The 18,234-nt window shown below is 40.7% G+C and overlaps 1 pseudogene; it reads right to left on the reverse strand.

Moving 5' to 3' along the window:
- Nucleotides 1-16,744: 16,744 nt before the first annotated feature.
- Nucleotides 16,745-17,847, reverse strand: LOC123395855 (annotated as a pseudogene).
- Nucleotides 17,848-18,234: the final 387 nt, after the last annotated feature.

Consider the following 18,234-nt stretch of genomic DNA (forward strand, 5'->3'; position numbering starts at 1 on the left):
TGAATTTGGTATTCGTTCGGTAATTTGATATGTTGTATGTTGTTTTTCCTCTAGTGGTGTTATGTGAACGTCGACTACATAACACTTCACCGTTATTTGGGCCTAGAGGAAGGCATTGGGAAGTAGTAAGTAGATGATGGGTTGCTAGAGTGACAGAAGCTTAAACCCTAGTTTATGCGTTGCTTCGTAAGGGGTTGATTTGGATCCACTAGTTTAATGCTATGGTTAGACATTGTCTTAATTCTTCTTTCGTAGTTGCAGATGCTTGCGAGAGGGGTTAGTCATAAGTGGGATGCTTGTCCAAGTAAGGGCAGTACCCAAGTGCTGGTCCACCCACATATCAAACTATCAAAGTAACGAACGCGAATCATATGAACATGATGAAACTAGCATGACAGAAATTCCCGTGTGTCCTCGGGAGCGTTTTTCCACCTATAAGACTTTGTCGAGGCTTGTCCTTGCTACAAAAGGGATTGTGCCACTTTGCTGCACCATTGCTACTTTTGTTACTTGTTGCTTGCTACGAATCATCTCACCACACAATCACTTGTTACCGACAATTTCAATGCGTGTAGATTTTACCTTGCTGAAAACCACTTGTCAGATCCTTCTGCTCCTCATTGGGTTCGACACTCTTACTTATCGAAAGGACTACGATTGATCCCCTATACTTGTGGGTCCTCATGTAGCCACACCATGTGAGCCGCTTGGCCTCATTTATCTTAAACCTTTGTATCCACAAGAGATCAATAAAGCGGTTATATTTCTGTACCAAGTTGTTGTGTCTTGCCATAAGACTTGATCTCTGATGTGGCAATGCAAGGTAAACATGTTGCTCTGAGATGGGGTGCCATACATTGTTACCAGAAATTAAAAATAGTGGTAGATGTGTTAGTAAATAACTCATATCCTACTAGACCTTCTAGTTTTCGAGATATTTTTGTTCCATGACTTTATTTCGCAATTACATGTAAATGGTACGGTGAAAATTTAAAGATAAATTTTTATTGTTGCCAAAAATATAGAGAGAGGTGTAGAGGGGGACAACTAAGTGACATTTATTTACTCCATAATATTTATGCATAATTAAAAAACATAATAGCTTCTCTAATACTCAATTCTCTATCTCCGTTGGTCAAACCAATTTATTTGATTCGTACATTTTGTTCATTTATTGCAATAACGACAATCTTAAAGTGTGTAGGTGCTTGTTTTCAAGTTAATCAATTGTAAGATTTTAAAGATTTAAATGTTCCATCATCATACAGTAGTAGTGTGATTGTACAATACTACATATTCTATTATTGTAATCTGCCTTTTGAGTTTTTTCAGAACAACTATATGAGTTGGCAACATTTTTTTCGCAAGCATGGTTGATATTTGTTAAATAGGTATTTTTTGGTTAGTTGAGACAATGTATTTCATACATTTGGAATAATGTGCAAAGTTTAAAGCATAATTATATGAGTTTTGCAGGTACAAAGTTTTTAATTCAAGAAAGTTTGCAAATTTTTCATCGTATTTAGTTTTATTGGATTCATCAAATTATGCCATATACACGTGAATCCAGAGTTCTATTTATATACCTTGTTTAATTTCAACTTTATCAAAGTCAATTTCAAAATTTTGGTCTTGTTTTTCAGTTTCTTCCCTATACCACACACACACACATATTCCTATGCATCTCATACTCTCCCTTGGGTTGTGGAGTCTCTTCAACTTTATCTTGAAGTTGTTTCTCCACCATATCCCTATGTCGCACATGCCCTATCTTGGGTTATTATTTTCATATATGTGTGTGCGTAGGGGCACATGCGTGGGCGATTAACTTCCATAGGTGTGCCAGCCTTGATATTTAAAACAGGAGCCATAGACATACAAAGAGTTGAATAGTTTCTGTGGTGGAGCACCAAGAGTATAAATCGGTGGTCCAAGCCTAGGCTCCATATAAAAGCACACTTAGAACCATGAAGAAGGACCACACAACATCTACTGATTACAGAGACTAAAATCTTAACTATACTCATCTAAGAATCCATATAGATATCCCATATAGAACTAGATGAGTTGCTTCCCAACTCACCGAGACTCTAAGTATTTAGTCTACTTGTTTTCTACCTTATATGGGTAAACCTGATGAGCCGTATTGATCTGATGTCATAAGGTGACATCTCACTACCCTAAATATCTATGTGCAATTACCATAAGCTTTGGAAGGATGCACAAAAATATCTTCCACAACAAATAATAGGAAGAACATGGACCAGCCAAGCAAAGTAAAGTTCAAGGTTGTGAACCCTCCAACCATTCAATTGGGCACCTTGAACCGTGATGCTCCAAATAGAAAGGCCCCAAAATTACGAAGGGGTGCATTAAAGCCAAAAGACTGAGGATGGAAAGACCATGAGAACCAAAGCACCAAGAAACTTTGTTGCTTCCAAAGCCAAGAAGGCCGGTGCCAATAATAACGGGCGAGAATCTTCCACCAAGAGGTTGTACCCAGCGATCCAAGAGAAGATTGCAAGAACCCCGAGGCCGAGAATATGAAGTTAAAGTAGCACTCATGTGTTATAACATAGAGAAAAGTTAAACCTACAATTCTAGAAGAACAACTCCAGATTTCATAGTTTGGGTAGCCGAGGAACGAGATTTCTATAAAACCTTATTGAAACATTTTTATTATTTAGTTAAAGACAATAAACTCATGCAAGTCCAAACTTTATAGCAACAATTTCACGATATGTAAAAACAACGTAAATAGAAGAAAATTATTACCATAATATCATTAATTAATATGTTTACATGTGAAAACCGATGAATTATGTGGCAAGAAATAAGCATTCAACACTAATTAACACAGATACACGAGGATAATGCATGTTAACAAAGTATGCCATCATAGCCCTACACTTGATTACTGACGCTTAGGGCGCTGCATGTTGTCGAGCATAGTTTGCAACTTGAGGAGCGTTGGCTGCTTGCACTTGATGCACATGGGGAACTCGTCCCTACGCACGAGACAATGTAGATAGCATCGCGGACACCCCCCATACATCATCTCAACTGGACTGTTGTCAGATGATACACATGAACTAGGAGATGATGAGCCGATGCTTTCATCCTGAATGTTTTCCATCTCAAACCTATTTCTCTCGAATATTGCCACCGACAAGTGCTTGAATCTAAAGATTAGCAAGAACAAAAAGATTAAGGGTTATGTAGATCTATTTTCACAACGCAAGAGGAGGAACACACAGAATTAAGGAACACAAACATTTACCTGATTGTTGAGAAGATGAGAAGAGGATCAGAGGAGAGTACTTTGGTTGTGTGGCCTCTGAGGAGTTATTTATATAGAGATGTAGGTGGGGAGAAACTAAATGCCATTTATTTCCTTCGTAATCAAACAAGATAAGGACCTCGCTAGTACTCAATGCTCCATCTTCGTTGGTCAAACCTATTTATTTGCTGTGTAAATGTTGTTCATTTATTTCTCTATCGATAACCATTTGTTTTGTTTTTAAAAATTTAACTAGAGAAATCTTTCTTGCATTCCCTTAATTCAGGAATAATGAATTGTGATTGAAATGACGATGGCAAGATGTAGGACTGTACAACATCATTAGTAGATTCACATAAAAGCAGAAGTTCACTTTGGGAAAGTGGGACACTTGAATAGCTAAAGCCTAGTCGATGCAGGTCTTGAGTTTATATGTGCTTTGTTGGAAGTTTATCAATGAATTTTGAAAGAAAGATATTAGCTTGGAACATCATTTATGTTCTTTAGGGATTAATTCTTGGTATGTAACTACTCCATTGGTCCAGTTAGTTTTTCTCTAGCGCGGACAACATACAGAAGTACAAGATGGCAAAGAAGGTTGCAAACCGAGATATAAGTGAAGCAAGGGGTCGGAGGTATAAGGATCTCTACCAGCGGTTTGACCTGAAGGAACGCGAAAGGGACATCTATAAGATGGTCAAGATATGAGAGAGGAAGACGAGGGATGTTGATCAAATCAAATGCATCAAGGACGGAGTGGATCATCTCCTCATGAAGAACGAGGAGATTAAGCATAGATGGGGAGAGTACTTTGACAAGCTGTCCAATGGGGAGAGTGAGAGCTCTACCATTGAATTGTATGACTCCATTGATGATACTAGAAGACGTATTGTAACACCCCAAATTTTTGCCAAGATTTTTTTAAAATAAATTTGGCCTAAATTGTGTTAAATTTTATTTCTAGGGTTTCTGTTGATTTCAAAACCTCTCTTATTCTTGGTTTTGTGAATAACTCTTTTGTGAGCTGGAGCTTTTTGAAAACTTTTATGTGACTTGAGTGTTGACTCAAATATTTTTCCTACACTGAATATTGCAGAGAAGGTTTCTCTATAAATATTATCTTCCAATTCGATTTATTCAAAACTGGTTTTTTTATTTTTCTAAGGGTCCAGTTTTGAACTGCAACCACCTGTTAACGTCTTCTAAAAATTTCACAATAAGCTTGGAAATTACCTACTATGTTTCTGGATCAATTTTATATAATAATATAGCCAAGTGTTTTGGTAGGATTAAGCAAATTAACTAATTTTACTTTTTGGTCCAATGGCAGATATGTACTATAACCCCCTAAATGAAGTCTCCACAAATTCTACCAAAATTTGTAGTAGCCAAGGGATTAATACAAATGAGTTTTATGCAAAAACCCAGCTGAGTATTTTGGTAAAATATTGCTCATTGATATCTTTTCTGTTCTGGTCCTCGAAGGTACCTTGCACCGCAACCTCTTCATTAAAGTCTTTTATAATTCTGTAAAACTTTGTAGAGGTCAAGATGTTTATACGAATGAGTTTTCTGCAAAAATATATATTGGTCCCTTGAAATATTTGAGCACCACTTCTTGTTTTCTGTTTTGGACCGGATTGGCATTTTGTACTACAACCGCACTATTTCGTGTCCCAATGCTCTTGAAATTTTTTGTGCTTGTAGTCCACCCTATAAAACCCTTAAGTATCAAATTTCAACCCCATTGGGAAGCCTATCATTGGAATATACAAGCCAAGTTATATAATGAAAATTTCCCACTAGCTACATGGTGCTGACAAAACGAGAGACTCTCAATCATGAAGATCATGGTGCTTAATAAGCACAAGTGTGGAAAGATAGTAGTACTGTCCCTTCTCTCTTTTTCTCTCATTTTTTGGTGGGCTCTTTGGCCTCTTATATATATATATATATTGGTGGGAATCTTTGGCCTCTTTTATTTCCTCACATGGGACAATGCTCCATCAATGATGATCATCACACTTACAACTCCAAACTTAGAGCAATGATGACTCTTTATGGAATGCCTTCGGTAGTGTACCGTGACAATGATCTAGCATGGCATAGACATCAATGGAAACATCATGCTAGCTATCTTATGATCATGCAATGGCAATGTAGAAGTGGTGGCACATGTCATGGTGGTAGTTGCATGGCAATATATCTCGGAATGGCTTTGAAAAAGCCATAGTAGGTAGGTATGGTGGCTGTTTTGAGGGAGGCTAATGGTGGGTTTTATGCACCGGCGAAAGTTGCACGACACTAAATAAGATAGTGATGCTGGAAGGTGAAAGTGCATCTAAACCATGGACTCAACATTAGTCATGAAGAACTCATGTACTTGTTGCAAAAGTTTTAGTAGTAATCGAAACAAAGCATTCAACGCATACTCCTAGGGGAAGGGTTGGTAGGTATAAACCATCGCATGATCCCGACCGCCACACAAAGGATGACAATCAATAGACTAATCATGCTCATACTTCATCACATAGCGGTTCACCATACGTGCATGCTACGGGAATCACTAACTTCAACACAAGTATTTCTAGATCCACAACACCTTACTAACATAACTTCAATATTACCACAACCACAACTCAAAACTAATTGAGATGAATCAAACTTCTCTAACTACTCAATGCACATGAAGGTGGAAGTTTTTATATCCCTTTGGATAACTACCCCTTTTGAGACTACTTTCATAGCATAAGCCAACTACCAAGCCACACACCGCTGTGCTCTAAAAGATATAAGTGAAGCACATAGAGCAAAAATCAACTAGCTCAAAAGATATAAGTGATACACATGTGAGCTGAATTGTCTAACCAAAGGATATAAGTGAAGCTCGACAAAATCATGGTGAGTGCATGTCTCTCTCTCTAGGTGTGAAACAAGTAAGATTGTGACTCAACAAAAGTAAAAGACTCCTACGATACAAGACGCTCCAAGCAAAACACATAACATGTGGTGAATAAAAATATAGCCCCAAGTAACGTTACCGATGGATTGAAGACGAAAGAGGGGATGCCTTCCCGGGGCATCCCCAAGCTTAGGATTTTTCGGCATCCTTGAATCAACTTGGGGTGCCTTGGGCATCCCCAAGCTTGAGCTCTTGCCACTCTTTATCTCTTTGTCCATAAGAACTTCTGCCAAAACTTGAAAACTTCACAACACGAAACTTAAACAGAAACTCGTGATATCATTAGTATAAGAAAGCAAACCACCACTTCCTTAGGTACTGTAGCAAACTTAAATTCTAGTTATGTTGATGTTGGGTTACTGTATTTTCAATCTTCCATGGCTAATACCCCCGATACTATCCATACTTTCATCAAAATAAGCAACCAACTCAACAAAAACAAAATATGTTAACAGCAGACCAGTCTGTAGCAATCTGTATACTTCGTATACTTCTAATACTTCAAAAATTCTGAAAACTTATGAAAGTCTGAAGAATTTGCGTAGCAATCAGCAGCAAAACGAATCAACTCAAAAGCTCTTACAGAAAAAAAATGAAAATTCTTTTCGTGAGCAGCATGACCAAACGATCATCCCCAAGACTAATCATAATGGTTTTGCTGGCACAAACGCAAAAGAAACACAAAAACACAATCATAACAGAATTATGAAAGTGTGGAAAACACAAAATAGAAAGAAAAAGGATAGATTCGTTGGGTTGCCTCCCAACAAGCGCTATTGTTTAACGCCCTTAGCTAGGCATAAGGTGATGGAATCACGTATAGTCATCTTTGGTGCTCAAACCATAAGTAGCCCTCATCATAGATTCATAAGGCAATCTTATTTTCTTTCTAAGAAAATGCTCCATGCCCTTCTTTAGAGGAAATTGAAATATAATATTCCCTTCCTTCATATCGATGATAGCACCAATAGTCCTTAGGAAAGGTCTACCAAGAATAATGGGACATGAAGGATTGCAATCTATGTCAAGTACAATGAAATCCACGGGTATATAGTTCTTATTTGCAACAATAAGAACATCATTGATCCTTCCCATGGGTTTCTTGACAGTAGAATCCGCAAGATGCAAATTAAGATAACACTCTTCAATCTCATGAAAACCAAGAATATCACATAAAGACTTTGGAATCGCGGAAACACTAGCACCCAAATCACACAAAGCATTGCATTCATAGTTTTTGATTTTGATTTTGATAGTAGGTTCCCACTCATCATGAAGTTTTCTAGGTATAGAGACTTCTAAGTCGAGTTTCTCTTCAAGAGATTTCATCATAGCATCTACGATATGTGCGGTAAAGGCTTTACTTTGGCTATAAGCATGTGGAGAGTTTGCAATGGATTGCATTAAGGAAATGCATTCAAACAAGGAGCAACTATCATAATTGGATTCCTTGAAATCCAAAGTGGGAGTTTCATTACTACCCAGTATTTTGATTTCTTCTACTCCACTCTCCACACCTTTATCATCAAGATAGGTGGACTCCGAATCATTGGGGCGTTTTTCAACCAAAGTGGATTCATATCCAGCCCCTTCATCAATAGGTTTGACATGCGAAAACAAAGATTCAAGAGGAGTCACACCAAGCACTTTAAGATCTTCGTGATTTGCATCACTAGAACGCACCCTTTTAAACCATTCATGCCTAGCGCGAATTTGGGCGGTTCTTTCTTTGTTCTCATTCATGGAGACACGCATAGCTTTTAAAGTTTCATCCAAGTTGACCTTGGGAGGAGCACATCTAACTTTCAAAGCATCAATATCACAAGACATCTTATCAACGCTCTTAGCCAAATCATCTATTTTTAGTAGTTTTTCCTCTATGGACGCATTGAAAATCTTTTGAGAGTTGATGAACTCTTTGATATTACTCTCTAAATCAGAGGGTAATTTGTTGTGATTTCCATAAGTGTTGTTGTAGGAATTGCCATAATTGTTAGAGGAGTTACTAGGAAAAGGCCTAGGAACATAGTTTACTCTAAAAGCATTGTTGTTGCCAAAATTGTTCCTACCAACAAAATTAACGTCCAAACTAGCGTTGCTACTCTCAATCTAGGAAGATAGTGGCATGTCATTAGGATCTAAAGGAGCATTTCTACTAGCAACCAAGTTCATCAACTCGTCCATCTTAGCACTAAGCGAGTTAATTTCTTCTATAGTGTGTACCTTTTTGCTAGCAGGTGACCTTTCAGTGTGCCACTGAGAGTAGTTGGTCATGATATTGTCTAGGAGTTTTGTAGCTTCTCCTAACGTGATTTCCATGAACGTTCCACCTGAGGCGGAGTCCAAGATATTGCGAGAAGCAAAATTCAAACCAGCGTAAAAGATTTGTATAATCATCCACAAACTCAAGCCATGAGCAAGACAATTTCTAATCATTAACTTCATCCTCTCCCAAGATTGTGTAACGTGTTCATGATCAAGTTGCTTGAAATTCATGATATCATTACGGAGAGAGATGATCTTAGCCGGCGGAAAATACTTGGATATGTAAGCATCTTTGCACTTATTCCAAGAATCGATACTATTTTTAGGCAAAGAAGAAAACCAAGTCATTCTCTTATATACTGAAAAGTACGAACTGACTTAAAGCACGAACATGAAGGAAAGGCTGAATTCGAAACATCTAGAATCGGATTCTCTCTTCTCAGAGAGCTTGAGAGTGAAATGAGTGGGCTGGCCAAAGAAGACCACTATGGAAGTGAAAGGGGAGGGCAAGAGCGGTTCGAAGACCATAGCCCGATGTGGGTACATTGGCGTCATCGTCGTATGAAATTCACGCACAAAGGGCGCCGCATCACTCTCAATGGCATTCAAGATAATCCTTCCTGCCGTCCAATCTCTGTCCGTAAGCTGCAAGGATTGCTGAAACGGGGTGCTGTTAGCCAGTGTGTGCAAGTGCGTCAGATTCACCAGGAGCATGATCTGCAAGCAATTACTCTGGATGCTGATCCTGCAGAGCAGACACCTCCAACTGTTCAAGAACTGCTACAGGAGTTTGATGCTTTGTTCCGGGAGCCAAAGGGATTACCCCCTCGTCGTGCCTGTGACCACCAAATTCCGTTGGTGCCAGGTGCAGTGCCAGTCAATGTCCGGCCATATAGATATGCACCCCACCAGAAAACAGAGATCGAGAAGCAAATCTGTGAGATGATGAACAATGGCATTATTCGTCGCAGCACGAGCCCCTTCGCTTCTCCAGTGCTCTTGGTTCATAAGAAGGATGGATCCTGGCGCTTTTGAAATATCCTATGCCAGTCGCGGGTTGTCCCAAGCTCAACGTAGGTTCGCAAGAGAAAAAGAGGGGGGGTACCTTGTCTGTCGGTCGAAGAAGGCAACACACAAGTGGAAGCAACCGATGCTTTGGTCATTCTACTCCTTGATGCCAGTCTGTGCTTGCTGTCATGCTGTCAAAAGCGGGGGTTTCGGCCGGTTTTACCTACTATTGGATTTGAACCAATGACTCTCGCCGTATGAAAGCGATACTCTAAACGCTGAGTCAAGTAGGTCAAGCTGAGTCAAGTCAGAGAAAATCGAAAAAAGAGAAAGCCAACCAAAGCGCAACCAGAGTTCTCCACGGGGTGGAGCGCTAAGGAAGAGAAAGCGTTATCGCTATACAAAATGAAGCAGCGGCTAGCACACTAAGATAAACCACTTGGTTTAAAAAAATGCTTAGTGGCGTGTGATTTCAACACTATTCCAGAGGTATATGACAAAAATTGTGGGAGAGACCTCTATGTTCCTCAGCTTAAATCATTCTATGATTGTTTACAATTCTGTCATCTAATTTACATGAGGGCTAGAGGGTGGTCTTGGAGCAAGAAAAGTGTTGAGTCCAGGCGCATTATGGTACGACTGAGACTGAGTTGGGCAGGAGCAAGCGGTTGGATTGTCCTGACTCTTCAAGACCAAAGATACTCGGCTTCCTCTTCATCAAGTCACGAAATTCGACCCTTAGTTAGCAGCACCAAAACTAGAGCAGGCCCAAGACAAGCAAGAACAGTCAGTCAGCACCGATCAGGCAGGAAGCAGACAGTAAGCTAAGAATACTGGAAGAAGGTGGCCGCTCAGCCAAAGCCCTAGTTCAACCAGAACAGTAGGGAAAGCGGTAGAGGCTGCTCCGTAGCTTTGGTCGTCGCACTCTAATCCGCTTTAGAAGAAGCAGCTATTCTATTGGACTGCTTGGCTATAAAGCCTATAAGTAAGAACCCTGGGGAAGGAATCTGATCTGCAGATGAAGCAGAAGCAGGCAAAAGGCGAGCGCACAGCGAGGAATTTTCCATACTAGATCGACTCAACATTACCGAATCTACTCTGAGACTCTCTTCTCTTCATGGTTGGCTGTAAAAAAAGAGTCTCTTTAGTCCCCAACTCTATGGATTTTACTTTTTGGCCCAACACCCTGCTCTCGACGTTTGCTCGGGACGGGAGGCTATGAAATAGTTGAAAGCAGATGCAACATTAAAGAAAGTCAATCCAGTAGCCTTAAGTCGTACCGAACACTATGTCCTAATAGTAAGGGATTTCTTTCAACCCGGTGGTAAGCCGGTGGTACCCGGAGAAAACTTTGCCCGAAGGAAGGGACTAAACCCATCTGTTCAAGTAGTAGCCAAGTAGTACCGAAGGAGTATCTCCGAGTTAAGGAGTACCGAAGGGAAGGAAGAAAAACCAAGTGAAAGTAAGAAGTATAAGTAGTAGGCTATCGATTAGGTTTTTCTACTTAATTAAGCTGCTTATGCAAAGTTTTAGAATTTGTTCACATAGGCAGCGTGATTGGGGGCATATTTGTTGCTTCCCAAGGTAGTTAGTTCACCACAGAGGCATGTTAGTACTAAACTGCAAAAAACTATTAATTCATCCAATTCATGCCGCATTGCAAGATTACTCTACCACTCTATAAATGGTATATAGATAAGTGTCTTCACTTCATCAAATAAAAATCAAATAAATTGAGTACTAACACGTATTGCTATGGATGCTGCAAACAGGCTTTTGGCAGCAATTCCAGAAAAAAGGAATAGGTGTTTTAGCCAGGTCATCAAATCAGGGGGGATATGCCAAGAAGAAATCCATGGAAATCAGCATTCCAAGAACAATAAGTTGGCACTTTCTTTCATATATAAACTATTTATTGAGGGAAAAGATATGAAAAACTAGAGTGGAATCGATTGAATGCACTATCGTTATGCTTTGGCCAACCCTCTTTTCCAAGTTCCTCTTGTTTATCCAATCTGTATTCCAATCAGAAATCCAAGGTAAGATCAAGCTAAAGGGGAATCTAGGTACCGTTGAGCCAGGAAATCAAGTATCAAAGGACCCGGGCAATAGGTTTATGACTGAACTGAAACTAGAGCAGGGAATAGCAGGATGCCTATGCTTCCAATACAGAAATCCTTAACAGAACAGAGCACAGACAATAGGGCCAACTAATGATCTTACTTTCCCTCAATAAATAGTTTGGATTGGATAAACAATCCTACTTTCATTCCAATCATAAAACAAGGGAAAAGATCAAGGGAGAGAACCTTCCAAGAAAACTAGTAACCAAACCCTGACGAACTTGCATTTGTTGAGCGAAAAGAAGAGTTCAACAGGAAGAACGTATGAAGAGATTGAGATGTTTGGATCTTGGCTAAATTTATAAGCGAAGAATGCACGTGAAGTATTAAAGGTACATTCGACTATATCTCATTGTATAGAAACCATTTCTCAATCTATAGAAACCATTTGCTTTAGGTAGACGTGATGGCACTTCCACTATTTTGGCATCTTATGGAACCCAATTCGAGATATATAAACTAGATCCTTGTTATTAGAATGATGATCTCTTGGCTATGACTGAGTCATATATTAATGGAAATGGTTTTCTCCTCCGAAAGTCCAAGTTGAGTCCAAGTAGTGGCAAACTAGAATCCTTCTTTTCTTTTCCCTTCGTGGTTAGTTCCAGTTTAAATGACGAATTGAGACAGAAACCAATGGATTCCACTGGCTGGGGGATCCTATGTCTATAGATAGATTCAAGTACCATTCTATACCCCTTCCCTAGCGCCCTATAGACCTGTTTTGCTAAGTGGGTCCTACTTAGCTGGTCGGCCTAGGGGGGTGCAATTCAAGAGACAAGTTCTACAAGTTCTCATGGCCGAGATCCCCGTATTGGTAACGCGGCTGGTGCTGACTCGTTCAGAGAACAGACCCCCGATGTTCTTGGGAAGAAAGAGAGAAGGATGACCCTGTAAGGGAGATCCTGTGTTGGAAGATATTGGTGGGTGTCATCTCGTTCAATTCTGGGTCAAATGACAAGAGGGTCGTTCAAGCAGATTAGAAGTAGATGTTGTTGAGAAAAGGTCAAAGTGCCACTATGGAGGTCGGAACAAGCGTCTACCTACCAAGTGAATTGTGATTGAAATGACGATGGCAACATGTTGAGCTCTATCCACTGAAATTGAATCCATCGATGCGGTAAAGGACAGAGCAGAAACAAATCCTCCATTTCCCTGCCTTGTGACCGAACAAAGAAGAAATGCTAGAGTGAGGAGACCTGTTGGTTGACCAACTGAAGGAAACGACGCCTCTCCTGCTTTGCTTACTTTTGGCCAGGATTCATCTTCGGCTTACAGTAGCGTTTGCAGCTCTATTGGAAATCGAATTTCTATGTCCGTCCATAAAAAGCATCAACTTCTAGTGTCGCCATCCACCACAAGAGTAGGTAACCTGCTCGCTCTTTTCTCTATTGGGGGATCTAGGTATATCTTCCAACTCTCCTTCCTGCACACTGGCATACAAAGCAGTCTCATAAACTGCATTTTGTAACTGAACCTCCACAGTTCGAAAACCTAAGGGTGGATCAAAAGGCACCGGTATTATCTAATCTAACTTGAATTCAGATCAACAATCAAGGGGCACAAGAAGAAGGCAAGAGCGCGGTTCCGGCTAAAACCAACTATGCGAGGAAAGCAGAACTCAGCGGTGATTGATCCGCTCGAACCACACTACTTACTTAGGCTCACTTACGAGAGCTCCCCTGACTCTGATCTCTGATCTAGTAGATGCGAGAAATCAATCCAACTCCATCTGATCTTATGATCTTTGCAGAGGACAAAGGTACTTTGTATATTTCCTCCATTTATATTCGTAAGAAAGAACTCCCACTATTCGTTTGTATCAGCCTTTAGCGGGTCTTGGTGAATCAAAAAAGGTGTAGATAATGCGCATTGCTTTTGAGTCTGATTTGAACTAACTAGTTTCCACAGTTCTCCAGGAACCTACCGTTTGTTTGGAGTATAGCCAAGTGGTAAGGCATCGGTTTTTGGTATCGGCATGCAAAGGTTCGAATCCTTTTACTCCAGATTATGAAGACCCGATCGGATTTGTCAAGAACGAGCTAACAACTACAGGGGAAGCGGCTCAGTATCAACATACCACCTGCCCGTCTTATCAATGACAATCATCCGTTTGGATGAGGCCATTCTAAGGGTTGTTTAGGATTGGTATCTGCTCTCTTCCCACAGAGTTCTTGTCCCCATGACCAGTATCAGCAGAGGCAAGACCTGTAAGCATCAAGCCAGCCAAGAAGTAGAAGTTGGTAAAGATGGCACAAACAAAAGAAGAAAGGAACTTGGTTGGTGATCTTACATACGGGAGGCCTTCTATAGAGTGAGGCAAATAGCGATTTTGCTATAGATACTAGGATCATAAAATGGTAGTGGATGTGGACGCCGAACAGGTGGCACGAAATGCTCGTTCAACGGACGGAGTCATACACTACCTCCTCCTGCAAACGAGCAAGTTCTAAGCTTTATCGATCTTCTCTGGCTCACGGAACTCTGGTCTAATGCCCGCCTTTAGAAAGGATCTGTTTCTTCCTATTATTCATATCCGCTAGGGGTACGAAGGAGAAGGAGACCGGATGCGTTAAGCTAGTTGGTAAGAGTTCTTGTCATTATTGATAGTGGCCCTAGAGAAAGAGCTTACGCTGATTGTTCTAACTTCATTCATATTTGATTCCGCAGCTGAGACCTTTTCCCACATCTGTGCCAGGAGGGCAAGCGGTCAAAGCAGAAAGGGTTCTGGCTTCTCTGTCTGGAAGGACACCAAATGGACCAAATCCTATCGATCTTTCCTTACGACTTGACTTAAAAAAGGCCGCAGAGGGCTAAAGGCAGTATCTTTAGTCTACCCAACTCCCTTGCTGCCTATTTCCTTTTATACGGTCATTCTGTGGGGCCACAAGCACCATCAATTGCATTATCCCCGGTACCACACATCACTCCGATCAGAATAAGCGGGAATGCTGGTTGGAAAGACAGAGAAATAGAATAATGAGAATCATATGGTCTGCTTGGGAAGATAAGCGAAGAAATCTCTAAGGTTTCCCTTCCCGCATTCAGAGCTTATCAATTCGTCCCACGCTATATAGTGAAGCAAAGCTATCTATAAATCGAGCATATCTTTTATCCGGAAGGTAGTGGGCTTTCACTCGTACTCGCCCTTCCACTTCACACTTACTAAATTAGGCTGAGTGTATGCGCACATGAAAACAAACAGAAAACGAGTGAGCACTTCCTTTCTATAGACAATGGTCAAGTCTGCGATCCAAACAGGGATGAAAAGAATTATCAAATCATTCGGGGATGGACGTGAAAGAAGGAAGAACCAAATAGCACTGCTTCCTCAAAGCGAGCTTCGGGTACCCGATCAAGGGACTAATGAAACACCAGTACATGTCATACAGAAGCTCCACTCATCCCTCCGCCAGCCCAACCTAAGTTTCTATCGGACTGAGCTATTCTTCAATCCAGTGCCCTAATCCTTTCGAACTTGGGTCCAGAAAATAGTGCTATTGTACAACCTGGGGAAGTAAAAGCACATTCTAAGTGGGCCGCATGGGTCGGCCCTTTCACCTCATTCTTTTCCGTTTCCATGCTCTGAAACCGGGTTCTTTCACTTCAATCTCTCTCATAATCAAGCTGAGATATGATGTTGTTTCATCCTAGAATTATGAGAAATCCCTTGTTGGCTAGGACGGACCCTTAGTATAAGATAAGTCAAGGCAACAACTTGTGTCAGTTTCTCAAAAGACATGGGCTTGCCTTTCGGGGTGACTAGCTGCATTCATTGGTTTGCTTTCTTCCACCAACTTCACAACCATCCTTCGTTGATGACAGGCAAGCTCAACCACAGTTTCCGTAGTTTGGTTCAATTCATTCGGCATTTCCATTTCCAATTGGTAAGTTATATTTTCTCCGACCCAAGGAAGAAGATCACAAGCGGGAGTCCCCTCTAGAAAGAGATGCTTTCCAAAGGCCGTACGCTACTGTTGAATGGCCAAATAGGGATTGAAACAGAGTAGATAACTAGAGTATCCCGTCATAGTGGTAGCTGCATTTACGCGACCGGGTCCGAGCCATGGGACAAGACCAAATTGGATTGGATTTGTCACATCCGCGGATGGAAGACCGTAGATTTCTCACTTTCCCTACTCGGAGAGCACATGTATGTAGTCCGCCTGTATCTACTTATTTATTCGGAGAGCGCCATTAATAGGATTCAGAAGTCGTACAAGCTATGGCGGAGCCGTTTACCAATGCACCCAGTTCTCCTCATATTTGATTCTTTTTTTGGTATCATTGGTTCCACGTACGTCTTTTGGGCGAGCTTTCTTCACTGTCATCAAAACCAACGCTCAAACCGAAGCTTTCCGAGCAGTTGTTTATTTCTCACTTTAGCTGCTGTCGTTTTCCTCTTCCAAATTAAGCGAGTGAAAAACAAGGGGATCAGAAGAACAAACAATAAGAATGAGGGATTGAAGTCCGTTTCCTTCGTATCGTATTTCAACGGATCGGGTAGTTCTAGTCTTTTTTGATTACTCCTTCCTTTTTCCCATCATTTGACATAACATAATTAAGAAACTGTTTGATGGTCAACGGAACGAGTAGAGAAGAAAAATGCCCTTATTCCAAAGGAAGTGAGTGCCAAAGCGAAAATAGAGTAAAGAACAAAAGAACGAAATGCAAGGGTTGCATCCGCTGTTTCAAGTCCGGACGGTTCCTCCGCTAGGTTATTGAGTGGGCTCCCCCGTTATTCTTCATCAGACAACGCACACTTACTGGAAAAACGAGGTATCTTTTTGGAAAACTTCTCTACTTACGACTTTGTTAGCGCTTTGAGGGATTCACTATGTTCTCTAAAATCTTGTATAAATAAGAAAGAAGTCTTTCTCAAGATATGAGTCTGCTGATACCGAGTTTCAATGCAAAATGGGTCCCGCTTCTTCTGAAAGAAAACTGGGGAAAAATCAATATGGAGCCGTCAGAGGCTTATCTGGCCGATATGACTTCCAGAAATTCTTTCCTGATAAAAACCTAAAATGGAGGGGTTGGGGCTTTGGCTCCAGGCTCAAACTCTATCTTGTGGTAGACTGCCCTCCTAGGGAGCGCTTGGGCAACTAACTTGTGGGGCATGACATCCCAAATTCATCATTTACATTAGGAATTTCCTGATAAAAAGTCTTATGTGTATTGGATCCGCTCTTCTGTTAGCATGAACACATGAATGAGATTCTTCTTATTCTTCCTAAATAGAACCCCCCACCCTCACCTTCCTTAGGACTATCAAGCCTTCTCGAATTAGGTCTATGGTAGAAGCTTTGAACGTAGACCCGGATACAATCTTTCACTCACTGAAAAGTGAAAACCTGTGACTATATCATCCTGAAGACGGATGCAGCAGGAAGAAGTGGCATTTAGAAGTGTTGCTGACTTTACATTTAGGTTTCGGCATAACAAAGCTTGCACTGTCTTTTCGCACTTAGGCGCACAGCGTGCCGTTGGTAATGATTCTACTACGGTGCTGCAAATTCACAAGCTGATCCTAAGTAATCGTTGTTCTTCATTGGATTCCTCCGGAATTACTTCGTTAGGATTGAAGAATTGCTGCAATTCTTCCTGAATAGACTTGATTCTCCCGTCGAGAGTTTCTTTGAAAGTCTTACCTAAACTCTTCCGACTGAATATGAGAAAGCCTATAAAACAACGAGCTACTATCATTTCTTCATTATAGATTGAGATCTTCTTCGGACTTGATGCACAAATAGATGGAATAGCAGCAAATAGCATATTTCTATCCTTCATATCCGTAGAAATCAATCTCATCTCCAGGTAACTCCATCTTTTTCAGCTCTGCTCCCGAAAAGAGAAAGGAGACTGAGATAGGGGTTGTCCTTGGTTTTTCCAAGGAAAGCCTGATTTAGCATGTAACGTGAACATGAGCGGACACCCACACAATCTCGATTTGAAGAAAAAGTACCATACCATTGTTGTTTTTAGGGCGAAAAAGAATGGGTCATCTTTGTCAATTGATAACTGAGTGAGAGAAGACAATCACGTTCTTAAAGCGGTCGGTTCGCCGGATTCACAACCTTCCCCTATTGGCCGGCTGCCCGTGAAACACATAGGCTCCTATCGCATTTATCGATCGAGAATGGTCTCATCACATCAACACTTTCTATATGTTATTTCGAGATTCGAAGAAGCAAGCAAGTTTATAGGGCATATAGTTATTTTTTTGTAGGGAGAGCCAAGATCTTATCTTATTTGCAGGTCGTATAAATGAAATGATTGGAAAAATCATATTTAATTTGGAGGTGCGTAGTGTCTTACGGGGCTGGCTCACAATACAACAATTATCGCTACTGATTCCAGATAGAATGTTGATACCGGTGGAAATGCACTTCTTTCTATGTATAGGGCAGTGAACTAAAAAAAAGTGTCCTTTCTCGATACATAACATTGTATAAGTCAACCCAAGTCGCTTCTTCATCTCCGGGAATCCGGTAAGGTACTTTTGGAACACCAATGGGCATATTAGATTCATATTATTATATTTAAGTAAGAAAACTACACTTTAATATATAAACATAAGAATGGAAGAGAAAGAA

Source organism: Hordeum vulgare, chromosome 5H (genome assembly GCF_904849725.1).
Source record: "Hordeum vulgare subsp. vulgare chromosome 5H, MorexV3_pseudomolecules_assembly, whole genome shotgun sequence".
Classification (NCBI taxonomy): Eukaryota; Viridiplantae; Streptophyta; class Magnoliopsida; order Poales; family Poaceae; genus Hordeum; species Hordeum vulgare.